Genomic DNA, 13369 nt, shown 5'->3' on the forward strand with positions numbered 1-13369 from the left:
TACTAGTAAAGGGTTAAAAAAAACACACACATTATTAAAAATTAATTTAATGAAAAAATCACAAAGGCTGTTGTATTAATTTATTCTACTCTCAATCCACTCACTGAAGACCCTCGATCTGTAAATAAAAAAAAAATAATAAACCAACAATATACATACCTTCCGAGGATCTGTCACGTCCAAAGATGTAAATCGATCTGAAGGGGTTAAAATATTCTGCAGCCACGAGCTTTGCTAATGCAACGTTGCTCATGTCTGCAAAACCGCGGAGAATGTAGGTAAAGTAGGTCATTGACCTATATTTAACTGCATTTGCGGTGAGGCGCCCTCTGCTGGCTGTTCCTAGATCGTGGGAACTTTCCTAGAAAGCTCCCTGGCTCAAGTTCATATGAGGACAACCAGCAGAGGGCGCCCTCTTATGATCTTGAGCCTGGGAGCTTTTTAGGAAAGTTCCCACGATCTAGGAACAGCCAGCAGAGGGCGCCTCACCGCAAATACAGGTAAATATAGGTCAATGACCTACTTTACCTACATTCTCCGGGGTTTTGCAGACATGAGCAACGTTGCATTAGCAAAGCTTGTGGCTGCAAAATATTTTAACCCCTTCAGATGGATTTACATCGTTGGACGTGACAGATCCTCGGAAGGTATGTATATTGTTGGTTTATTTTTTATTTTTTATTTACAGATCGAGGGTCTTCAGTAAGTGGATTGAGAGTAGAATAAATTAATACAACAACCTTTGTGATTTTTTCATTAAATTAATTTTTAATAATGTGTGTGTGGTTTTTTTTAACCCTTTACTAGTATTGGTGTTGTGAATTCTGTTGTCGAGCTCCCTCCTGTGGTCATGAATGGTACTTCGGTGAGTTCGGTCCGTGGGCTCCCTCTGGTGGCTGTGAGTGGAGCTGCTGCTTCTGAGGTTCCTTACACAGGTGACGTAGTTTATCCTTTGGTTGGCTTCTATATTTAACTCCACTCAGATCGTTTCTCCATGCCAGCTGTCAATGTTTTAGCATTGGTTCAGTTCGCTCCTGGATCTGTCTGGTGTTCTGTCTTCTCCTGCAGAAGCTAAGTTCCTGATTGTTATTATTGTTCTTGTTTCTTTGTCCAGCTGGTTATCTTGATTTTGTCTTGCTAGCTGGAAGCTCTGGGATGCAGGGTGGCACCCCCGCACCGTGAGTCGGTGCGGAGGACCCTTTTGCACACTCTGCGTGGTCTTTTGTAGGTTTTTGTGCTGACCGCAAAGATTCCTTTCCTATCCTCTGTCTATTTAGTAAGTCGTGCCTCCCTTTGCTGAAACCTATCTCATTTCTGCGTTTGTGACTTTCATCTTTACTCACAGTCATTACATGTGGGGGGCTGCCTATTCCTTTGGGGAATTTCTCTGAAGCAAGGTAGGCTTTATTTTCTTCTCTAGGGCTAGCTAGCTCTTAGGCTGTGACGAGGCGCCTAGGGAGCGTCAGGAGCGCTCCACGGCTATTTCTAGTGTGTGCTATAGGATTAGGGCTTGCGGTCAGCAGAGCTCCCACATCCCAGAGCTCGTCCTGTATGAGTTTAACTATCAGGTCGGGTGCTCCTAACCACCAGGTCATAACAGTACAGCTGGCCCAAAGTATTAATGCATCTCAATAGAGGGATAAGAGAAGTTCTGAGACCATTTTTTTTTCTTTGCACTGTGTTTTGTCTTTCTTTTCCCCTAGACCTTTGGGTGGTTCAGGACACAGGTGTAGATATGGACATTCAAGGTCTGTCCTCTTGTGTGGATCATCTCACTGCAAGGGTACAAAACATTCAAGATTTTGTGGTTCAGAATCCGATGTTAGAGCTTAGAATTCCTACTCCTGATTTATTTTCTGGAAATAGATCTAAGTTTCTGAATTTCAAAAATAATTGTAAACTGTTTCTAGCTTTGAAACCACGCTCCTCTGGTGACCCCGCTCAACAAGTAAAAATCATTATTTCTTTATTACGTGGTGACCCTCAAGACTGGGCATTTTCCCTTGCGCCAGGAGATCCTGCATTGCGTGATGTTGATGCGTTTTTTCTGGCGCTAGGATTGCTTTATGATTAACCAAATTCCGTGGATCAGGCAGAGAAAATCTTGCTGGCTTTGTGTCAGGGTCAGGATGAGGCGGAGGTGTACTGTCAGAAGTTTAGAAAGTGGTCTGTGCTCACTCAGTGGAATGAATGTGCCCTGGCGGCAATTTTCAGAAAGGGTCTTTCTGAAGCCCTTAAGGATGTCATGGTGGGATTTCCCACGCCTGCTGGTCTGAATCAGTCTATGTCATTGGCCATTCAGATCGATCGGCGCTTGCGTGAGCGCAAAGCTGTGCACCATTTGGCGGTGTTCTCTGAGAATAGGCCTGAGCCTATGCAGTGTGATAGAACTTTTACCAGAGCTGAACGGCAAGAACACAGACGTCGGAATGGACTGTGTTTTTACTGTGGTGACTCCACTCATGCTATCTCCGATTGTCCTAAGCGCACTAAGTGGTTCGCTAGGTCTGCCACCATTGGTACGGTACAGTCAAAATTTCTTTTGTCCGTTACTCTGATTTGCTCTCTGTCGTCATATTCTGTTATGGCATTTGTGGATTCAGGCGCTGCCCTGAATTTGATGTACTTGGAGTTTGCCAGGCGCTGTGGTTTTTCCTTGGAGCCCTTGCAGCATCCTATTCCATTGAGAGGAATTGATGCTACGCCTTTGGCCAAGAATAAACCTCAATACTGGACGCAATTGACCATGTGCATGGCTCCTGCACATCAGGAGGATATTCACTTTTTGGTGTTGCATAATCTGCATGATGTGGTCGTTTTGGGGTTGCCATGGCTACAGGTCCATAATCCAGTGTTGGATTGGAATCTATGTCTGTGTCCAGCTGGGGTTGTCAAGGGGTACATAGTGATGTTCCATTGTTGTCAATTTCGCCTTCCACTCCTTCTGAAGTCCCTGAGTTTTTATCAGATTACCGGGATGTATTTGAGGAGCCCAAATCCGGTGCCCTACCTCCTCATAGGGACTGCGATTGTGCTATTAATTTGATTCCCGGTAGTAAGTTTCCTAAGGGCTGACTGTTTAATCTATCTGTGCCAGAGCACGCTGCTATGCGGAGTTATATAAAGGAATCCTTGGAGAAGGGTCATATTCGCCCGTCGTCGTCACCATTGGGAGCAGGGTTCTTTTTTGTGGCCAAGAAGGATGGCTCTTTAAGACCTTGTATTGATTACCGCCTTCTTAATAAGATCACAGTCAAATTTCGGTATCCTTTGCCGCTGATGTCTGATCTGTTTGCTCGAATTAAGGGGGCTAGTTGGTTCACCAAGATAGATCTTCGAGGGGCGTATAATCTGGTGCGAATTAAACAGGGCGATGAATGGAAAACAGCATTTAATACGCCCGAGGGCCATTTTGAGTACCTGGTTATGCCATTCGGGCTTTCTAATGCTCCATCTGTGTTTCAGTCCTTTATGCATGACATCTTCCGAGAGTACCTGGATAGATTCATGATTGTATATTTGGATGACATTTTGGTCTTTTCGGATGATTGGGAGTCTCATGTGAAGCAGGTCAGAATGGTGTTCCAGTTTCTTCGTGCTAATTCCTTGTTTGTGAAGGGGTCTAAGTGTCTCTTTGGAGTTCAGAAGGTTTCATTTTTGGGTTTCATTTTTTCCCCTTCTACTATCGAGATGGACCCTGTTAAGGTCCAGGCCATTTATGATTGGACTCAGCCGACATCTGTGAAGAGCCTACAGAAGTTCCTGGGCTTTGCTAATTTTTACCGTCGCTTCATCGCTAATTTTTCTAGTGTTGCTAAACCGTTGACTGATTTGACCAAGAAAGGTGCTGATGTGGTCAATTTGTCCTCTGTGGCTGTAGAGTCTTTTCAGGAGTTGAAGCGTCGTTTTTCTTCTGCCCCTGTGCTGTGCCAGCCAGATGTTTCGCTTCCGTTTCAGGTCGAGGTTGATGCTTCTGAGATTGGAGCAGGGGCTGTTTTGTCGCAAAAAAGTTCTGATGGCTCGGTGATGAAACCATGTGCCTTCTTTTCTAGAAAATTCTCGCCTGCTGAGCGCAATTATGATGTTGGCAATCGAGAGTTGTTGGCCATGAAATGGGCATTCGAGGAGTGGCGACATTGGCTTGAAGGAGCTAAACATCGCGTGCTGGTCTTGACGGATCACAAGAATTTGACTTATCTCGAGTCTGCCAAACGGTTGAATCCTAGACAGGCTCGATGGTCGCTCTTTTTCTCCCGTTTTGATTTTGTGGTTTCATACCTTCCGGGATCTAAGAATGTGAAGGCTGATGCCCTGTCAAGGAGTTTTGTGCCTGACTCTCCGGGTGTTCCGGAGCCGGCGGGTATTCTTAAAGAGGGGGTAATTTTGTCTGCCATCTCCCCTGATTTGCGGCGCTTGCTGCAGAAGTTTCAGGCTGATAGACCTGACCGTTGTCCTACGGAGAAACTGTTTGTCCCTGATAGATGGACTAGTAGAGTTATCTCTGAGGTTCATTGTTCGGTGTTGGCTGGTCATCCTGGAATCTTTGGTACCAGAGATTTGGTTGCTAGATCCTTTTGGTGGCCTTCTTTGTCACGGGATGTGCGTTCTTTTGTGCAGTCCTGTGGGACTTGTGCTCGGGCTAAGCACTGCTGTTCTCGTGCCAGTGGGTTGCTTTTGCCCTTGCCGGTCCCGAAGAGGCCCTGGACGCATATTTCCATGGATTTTATTTCTGATCTCCCTGTTTCTCAAAGGATGTCGGTCATTTGGGTGGTTTATGATCGCTTCTCTAAGATGGTCCATTTGGTACCCTTGTCTAAATTGCCTTCCTCCTCTGATTTGGTGCCATTGTTTTTCCAGCATGTGGTTCGTTTGCATGGCATTCCGGAGAACATCGTCTCGGACAGGGGTTCCCAGTTTGTTTCAAGGTTTTGGCGGTCCTTTTGTGCTAAGATGGACATTGATTTGTCTTTTTCTTCGGCTTTCCATCCTCAGACTAATGGCCAAACCGAACGAACTAATCAGACTTTGGAGACATATCTGAGATGCTTTGTTTCTGCTGATCAGGATGATTGGGTGTCCTTTTTGCCTTTGGCTGAGTTCGCCCTTAATAATCGGGCCAGCTCGGCTACTTTGGTTTCTCCTTTTTTCTGCAATTCTGGTTTCCATCCTCATTTCTCTTCAGGGCAGGTTGAGCCTTCGGACTGTCCTGGTGTGGATACTGTGGAGGACAGGTTGCAGCAGATTTGGACTCATGTGGTGGAGAATTTGACATTGTCCCAGGAGAAGGCTCAACGTTTCGCTAACCGCCGGCGCTGTGTTGGTCCCCGACTTCGGGTTGGGGATTTGGTTTGGTTGTCATCTCGTCATGTTCCTATGAAGGTTTCCTCTCCTAAGTTTAAGCCTCGTTTCATTGGGCCATATAAGATTTCTGAAATTCTTAATCCTGTGTCATTTCGTTTGGACCTTCCAGCTTCTTTTGCCATCCATAATGTGTTCCATAGGTCGTTGTTGCGGAGATACGTGGCGCCTATGGTTCCCTCTGTTGATCCTCCTGCCCCGGTGTTGGTCGAGGGGGAGTTGGAGTATGTGGTGGAAAAGATCTTGGATTCTCGTGTTTCGAGACGTAAACTCCAGTACCTGGTCAAGTGGAAGGGTTATGGTCAGGAGGATAATTCCTGGGTTTTTGCCTCTGATGTTCATGCTGCCGATCTAGTTCGTGCCTTTCATTTGGCTCATCCTGATCGGCCTGGGGGCTCTGGTGAGGGTTCGGTGACCCCTCCTCAAGGGGGGGGGTACTGTTGTAAATTCTGTTGTCGAGCTCCCTCCTGTGGTCATGAATGGTACTTCGGTGAGTTCGGTCCGTGGGCTCCCTCTGGTGGCTGTGAGTGGAGCTGCTGCTTCTGAGGTTCCTTACACAGGTGATGTGGTTTATCCTTTGGTTGGCTTCTCTATTTAACTCCACTCAGATCGTTTCTCCATGCCAGCTGTCAATGTTTTAGCATTGGTTCAGTTCGCTCCTGGATCTGTCTGGTGTCCTGTCTTCTCCTGCAGAAGCTAAGTTCCTGATTGTTATTATTGTTCTTGTTTCTTTGTCCAGCTGGTTATCTTGATTTTGTCTTGCTAGCTGGAAGCTCTGGGATGCAGGGTGGGACCCCCGCACCGTGAGTCGGTGCGGAGGACCCTTTTGCACACTCTGCGTGGTCTTTTGTAGGTTTTTGTGCTGACTGCAAAGATTCCTTTCCTATTCTCTGTCTATTTAGTAAGTCGTGCCTCCCTTCGCTGAAACCTATCTCATTTCTGCGTTTGTGATTTTCATCTTTACTCACAGTCATTATATGTGGGGGGCTGCCTATTCCTTTGGGGAATTTCTCTGAGGCAAGGTAGGCTTTATTTTCTTCTCTAGGGCTAGCTAGCTCTTAGGCTGTGACGAGGCGCCTAGGGAGCGTCAGGAGCGCTCCACGGCTATTTCTAGTGTGTGTGCGATAGGATTAGGGCTTGCGGTCAGCAGAGCTCCCACATCCCAGAGCTCGTCCTGTATGAGTTTAACTATCAGGTCGGGTGCTCCTAACCACCAGGTCATAACATATTGGATTAATAATGGATAGGTGTCAGAATTGACGCCTCTCCATTATTAATTTGGCTTAATGTCACCTTACAATAGCAAGGTGACATTAACCCTTCATTACCCCATATCCCACCGCTACACGGGAATGGGAAGAGAGTGGCCAAGTGCCAGAATAGGCGCATCTTCCAGATGTGCCTTTTCTGGGGTGGCTGGGGGCAGATGTTTTTAGCCAGAGGGGGGGGGGGGGGCAATAACCATGGACCCTCTCCAGGCTATTAATATCTGCCCTCAGTCACTGGCTTTACTACTCTGGCGGAGAAAATTGTGCGGGAGCCCACGCCAATTTTTTCCGCCATTTAACCCTTTAATTTACTAGCTAGAACGGCCAAATTTTGCATAGAAACACTACTGACATTAGTAGTGTGGAATATGCAAAAAAATGGGGATATGAGATGGTTTACTGTATGTAAACCAGGTCTCATATCATGTCGGGTTTAGGAAGGAGAAAGCAAAAGCCGGTAATTGAATTACCGGCTTTCTGCTATATCGCGCTGGATGAAATATTAATATATACGGTGGGGCAAAAAAGTATTTAGTCAGTCAGCAATAGTGCAAGTTCCACCACTTAAAAAGATGAGAGGCGTCTGTAATTTACATCATAGGTAGACCTCAACTATGGGAGACAAACTGAGAAAAAAAAATCCAGAAAATCACATTGTCTGTTTTTTTATCATTTTTTTTGCATATTATGGTGGAAAATAAGTATTTGGTCAGAAACAAACAATCAAGATTTCTGGCTCTCACAGACCTGTAACTTCTTCTTTAAGAGTCTCCTCTGTCCTCCACTCATTACCTGTAGTAATGGCACCTGTTTAAACTTGTTATCAGTATAAAAAGACACCTGTGCACACCCTCAAACAGTGTGACTCCAAACTCCACTATGGTGAAGACCAAAGAGCTGTCAAACGACACCAGAAACAAAATTGTAGCCCTGCACCAGGCTGGGAAGACTGAATCTGCAATAGCCAACCAGCTTGGAGTGAAGAAATCAACAGTGGAGCAATAATTAGAAAATGGAAGACATACAAGACCACTGATAATCTCCCTCGATCTGGGGCTCCACGCAAAATCCCACCCCGTGGGGTCAGAATGATCACAAGAACGGTGAGCAAAAATCCCAGAACCACGCGGCGGGACCTAGTGAATGAACTGCAGAGAGCTGGGACCAATGTAACAAGGCCTACCATAAGTAACACACTACGCCACCATGGACTCAGATCCTGCAGTGCCAGACGTGTCCCACTGCTCAAGCCAGTACATGTCCGGGCCCGTCTGAAGTTTGCTAGAGAGCATTTGGATGATCCAGAGGAGTTTTGGGAGAATGTCCTATGGTCTGATGAAACCAAACTGGAACTGTTTGGTAGAAACACAACTTGTCGTGTTTGGAGGAAAAAGAATACTGAGTTGCATCCATCAAACACCATACCTACTGTAAAGCATGGTGGTGGAAACATCATGCTTTAGGGCTGTTTCTCTGCAAAGGGGCCAGGACGACTGATCCGGGTACATGAAAGAATGAATGGGGCCATGTATCGTGAGATTTTGAGTGCAAACCTCCTTCCACCAGCAAGGGCATTGAAGATGAAACTTGGCTGGGTCTTTCAACATGACAATGATCCAAAGCACACCGCCAGGGCAACGAAGGAGTGGCTTCGTAAGAAGCATTTCAAGGTCCTGGAGTGGCCTAGCCAGTCTCCAGATCTCAACCCTATAGAAAACCTTTGAAGGGAGTTGAAAGTCCGTGTTGCCAAGCGAAAAGCCAAAAACATCACTGCTCTAGAGGAGATCTGCATGGAGGAATGGGCCAACATACCAACAACAGTGTGTGGCAACCTTGTGAAGACTTACAGAAAACGTTTGACCTCTGTCATTGCCAACAAAGGATATATTACAAAGTATTGAGATGAAATTTTGTTTCTGACCAAATACTTATTTTCCACCATAATATGCAAATAAAATGTTAAAAAAACAGACAATGTGATTTTATGGATTTTTTTTTCTCAGTTTGTCTCCCATAGTTGAGGTCTACCTATGATGTAAATTACAGACGCCTCTCATCTTTTTAAGTGGTGGAACTTGCACTTTTGCTGACTGACTAAATACTTTTTTGCCCCACTGTATACATATATGTGTCTACTGACATATATATATATATATATATATATATATATATATATATATATATAGACAGTATATATGTTTTTTTTTTTTTAACACATGGATCCCTTGTATAGCCGTATGTCGGTTTTGCAAGCCTGCGATAAAAACACGCAGTACGGATGACATACGGATTACATACGGAGGATGCCATGCGCAAAAAACGCTGAAACACCCTGCCTACGGAGGAGCTACGGACCACTATTTTGGGGACTTTTCAGCGTATTACGGCCGTAAAAAACGGACCGTATTTTCATACGCTGAGTGTGAAGCCGGCCTTACTCTCAGCTTTTTCAGCATGCTATGCAGGCTCTATTAGGAGCTAATGGGAGTGGTTGGCATTCACAGGGATGTATAATGTGCTTCCAAATTTAACCATTTGTGCTACCAGCATACAGATAGGCTTTAAACTTATTGCTACTGCTCTGATATTTTTACAAATTTATTATGCTACTTTGATTTGGTATTCTTTGCTATATTGTGCTGGCCCAATTGTGCAGGCGGGACCTACCGGTACTCACTTATTTGGAATTTTTGTCATGTACCTCATATTGTTATAAACATCACTGATTGCTCCAAGAACTGTATGCACTGGCACACTAACAGTTCTAGTTTTATGTATATGGATATTTAATAAAAGTTTTGTGTACGTTTGTATATTATGAGCTTCTGACTCGTTTTTTCTCCTGTATTATTATATATATTTGAGTCGCTCTGCCCTTTATAATATGCAATTTAGCATTAATGCTACTTCATGCATGGTATTTTTGTAGGAAGAATGTCTTTGGGATTATTTTTCAAATTAATACGAATAGGGGTAGCAAACAATACCAAACATACAAATATACATACAGTTGTGCTCAAAAGTTTACATACCCCAGCAGGATTTTTGCTTTCTTGGCTTTTTTTCAGAGAATATTAATGATAACACTAAAACTTTTTCTCCACTCATAGTTAGTGGTTGGGTGAAGTCATTTATTGTTAAACTACTGTGTTTTCTCTGTTTAAATCATAATGACAACCCAAAACATCCAAATGACTCTGATCAAAAGTTCACATACCCTGGTGATTTTGGCCTGATAACATGCACAGATGTTGACACAAATGGGCCTGAATGGCTACTAAAGGTAACCTGTGACCTGTTTGCTTGTAATCAGTGTGTGTGCATAAAAGCTGAGTGAGTTTCTGGGATCCAGACAGACTCTTACATCTTTCATCCAGCAACTGATGTTTCTGGATTGTGAGTGATGAGGAAAGCAAAAGAATTGTCAACGGATCTATGGGAAAAGGTAACTGAACTGCATAAAACAGGAAAGGGATACAAAAAGATATCCAAGGAATTGATAATGCCAGTCAGCAGCGTTCAAACTGTGATTAACAAATGGAAAATCAGGGGCTCTGTGAAAACTGCCGGTAAAATTGTTCGGGATGGAAAAAAACACAAATAACATCAGCTGAAAACTAGCGGTGTGGCTGTTTCGAAATGCACAATAAGGAGGCACTTGAAGAAAAATGGGCTGTCATTGATATTAGAGGGGACAATACACGGTATTAAGAAATGGGGGTATGTGAATGTTTGATAAGGGTCATTTGGATGTTTTGGGTTGTCATTATGATTTAATAAGAGAAAACACAGTAGTTTGACAATAAATGGCTTCACCCAACCACTAACCATGAGTAGAGAAAAAGTTTTGGTGTTATCATTCATATTCTCTGAAAAAAAGCCAAGAAAGCAAAAATTCTGCCGGGGTATGTAAACTTTTGAGCACAACTGTACATGTAACACATGCAGCGGGGAGTGGGGTTAAAGGGACACTGTCACCCCCTCCAGCCGTAAAAGAGCCACCTTGTGCAGCAGTAAAGCTGCATTCTACCAAGGTGGCTCTTTTAGTTTTTGTTGCTGTTATTCCCAAAATAAAGGTATTTATAATTTTGCCCAAATACCTTTCCTTAGACCTGGAGGCAGGTCTGAACCCCCCTCTTTAAAGCGCCCAACTGCCATCAGTCATATCTTCTGGGGCGCTGGTCGCCGCCCCCTCAGTGCTGTTTTTCTCTGAAATCCAGCGCTTGCGCTGTTCTCTTCTGCATGGGGCAGGCGCATTGAGCATTGGCCGTCTGACCTCACCTGCTGGGTTGCAGACTGCGCATGTGCGGGCAGTGCGGCCACACAGCTACTGAATCCCAGCCCCGCAGTGTGTTATGCATTATGCACAGTGCGGGGCTGGGATTCAGTAGCTGGGTGGCCGCCCTGCCCGCACAGGTGCAGTCTGCAACCCACCAAAATTACACTATTACCTGCCGACACGGGTAGGTCTACTGGGAATCGCCAATGGTTGGAGAGATCCAGACGGACAAGTATGAGAAGTTTTAGAACGCGTATAGACACTGCAGGCGGTCAAATACCCCCGGACATCCTGATGTACCCCTTACCACCAAAAACGCAGAGTAAGAAGATCTGTGGTGGCTTTATTACCGGGACATCCAACCATGACCGAATAATGATGTTCACTAAGAACTTTCAGATGGAGATTCACAGGTACAAACAGTTTACTCAATAGACAGGCAGCAGGGTCGTCCTCCTGAGCGTGAACAACTTTTTTCAAGATTGGAGCATATATAAGCAATGACCACCCCTTTTTGTAGTATAGGAACCAGTTCACAATTATCTCAACCCCCAGGAGAACAACGAGCTAAGACATCCACCTTAATGTTCCCCTACCTTTATGTAACAAAAAAGTTAAACCTGGTGAAGAAAGATGCCCATCTTGCCTATCGAAGCAATAGATGTTTCGCAGACTCTAGATATACGAGATTCTAGTGATCCATGATTACCATAATCGAATGAACTACCCCGACGCGACTCTTCAAAGGTCATTTGATTGCCAAGAGTTCCCTGTTACTGATATCAACATTTCTCTCCACAGATGACAGTTTTTTAGAAAAGTATGCACATGGACGCCATTTCCCAGGAGACGCACCCTGCGACAATACATCCTCCACCCCCACTTCAGAGACGCCAACTTCTACAATAAAAAAGCTGATGTCAGGCTGTATGAGAATCGGCACAAATTAAAACACTCCTTCAAGATATCAAATGCCTTCCTGGCCGGACTGGACCACTTGGAAAAGTCTGTCTCTCACCTCGTTATAGCCGTCAGAGGTTTGGCCACTACTGAAAAGTTTTTGATGAACTTACGGTAGTAGTTGGCAAAACCCCAAAACCTTTCTAACACCTTCAAATCCTCAAGACTTTCACTATCCAGTACCACCCGGAGTTTTGCCAAATCCATGCGAAAACCGGTGGACTATAACGCATATCCTAGAAAAGGGATCTCCTCAACCAAGAACATACAATTCTCAGGTTTGACAAATAATTTATTGTCTCTGAGTATCTGTAAGATCTGCCTGACATAAATTAATATTTCATCAAGATAGATCACCACAAATCTACCTACCAGTTGACTAAAGATGTCATTTACAAAGTGCTGAAAGACGGCAGGAGCATTCTTCAGCCCAAATGGCATCACAAGGTTCTCATAGTGTCCCTCAGGCATATTGAAAGCTGGTTTCCACTCATCCCCCTCTTTAATACGAATGAGGTTATATGCCTCCCTGAGATCCAGCTTAGAAAAACATTTACCTCCTACAATCTGATTTAAGAGATCCGGTATGAGAGGTAGCAGATGCGGAAAGCAATGTCTGACTTTCATTTGTTCATTTTCATCGATTTTTTTTTTTTTTTTTTAATTTTTAAATTTATTATTACTTTTGTCAGATTCAAGTTATTTCTGTGACCATTGTGGGTTTTTCTGTCATTAAACAAGGGGTACCAACAATTTTGACCACGTGTGTTTGTAATTATATTTTATTTTTTTTAACTGTGAGCACAGGTGCTGGCTGATGAGACAAATTCTCTCATATGCGGTGTTAGGGATGGCGGAACGCACCGAATATATTTATTAAGTGGAATTGGTGCGTTCGCAACCCGGGATCCACCGTGCAGGAAAGAACCTGCTGCTAAATAAATGGCGGCACTATATGGCGGTATAAACCCGCTCTGTTAGCTTCACAGAGCAGCCGAGAAGGCAAAGCTCTGTGTCCTGTTAGACTTTCACAGAGGCACAGGCCAGCTACCCAAATGTGAGCAGTCAGTGGTCATGCATGCACACTAAACTCCTCGCTGGAGGTACCAGCATTCTAGGGGCTTATTTCAGCCGTGTCCCTGAACACACTTAAACACAATCTCCTCACCGGAGGTGCCAGCATTCTAGGGGCTTATTTCAGCCGGGTCCCTGAACACATTCAAACACATGACCACACTGGCGCAAAGCACATAACATAAGAGGATACTAGCGCATGGCCGTGCGGCCATGCGAGCCTTAAATAGCTGCAGCACGTACAGGACCTTTCAAAGAAGGACCAATGGAATTGCTGCAGTACCTGAGCATATGACCCTAGATCTCCACTGAGAGATCTTGCCCTGGGCATGCTCAGTGTGCAAAGCAGAACTTAGTCCTAGAACCTGCAGGACCTTCCGTGAGAAGGACCAATAGAAGTCGCTGCAGTACCTGAGCATGTGACCCTAGA

This window comes from Ranitomeya imitator, chromosome 1, assembly GCF_032444005.1.
Source record: "Ranitomeya imitator isolate aRanImi1 chromosome 1, aRanImi1.pri, whole genome shotgun sequence".
In the NCBI taxonomy this organism is placed as follows: Eukaryota; Metazoa; Chordata; class Amphibia; order Anura; family Dendrobatidae; genus Ranitomeya; species Ranitomeya imitator.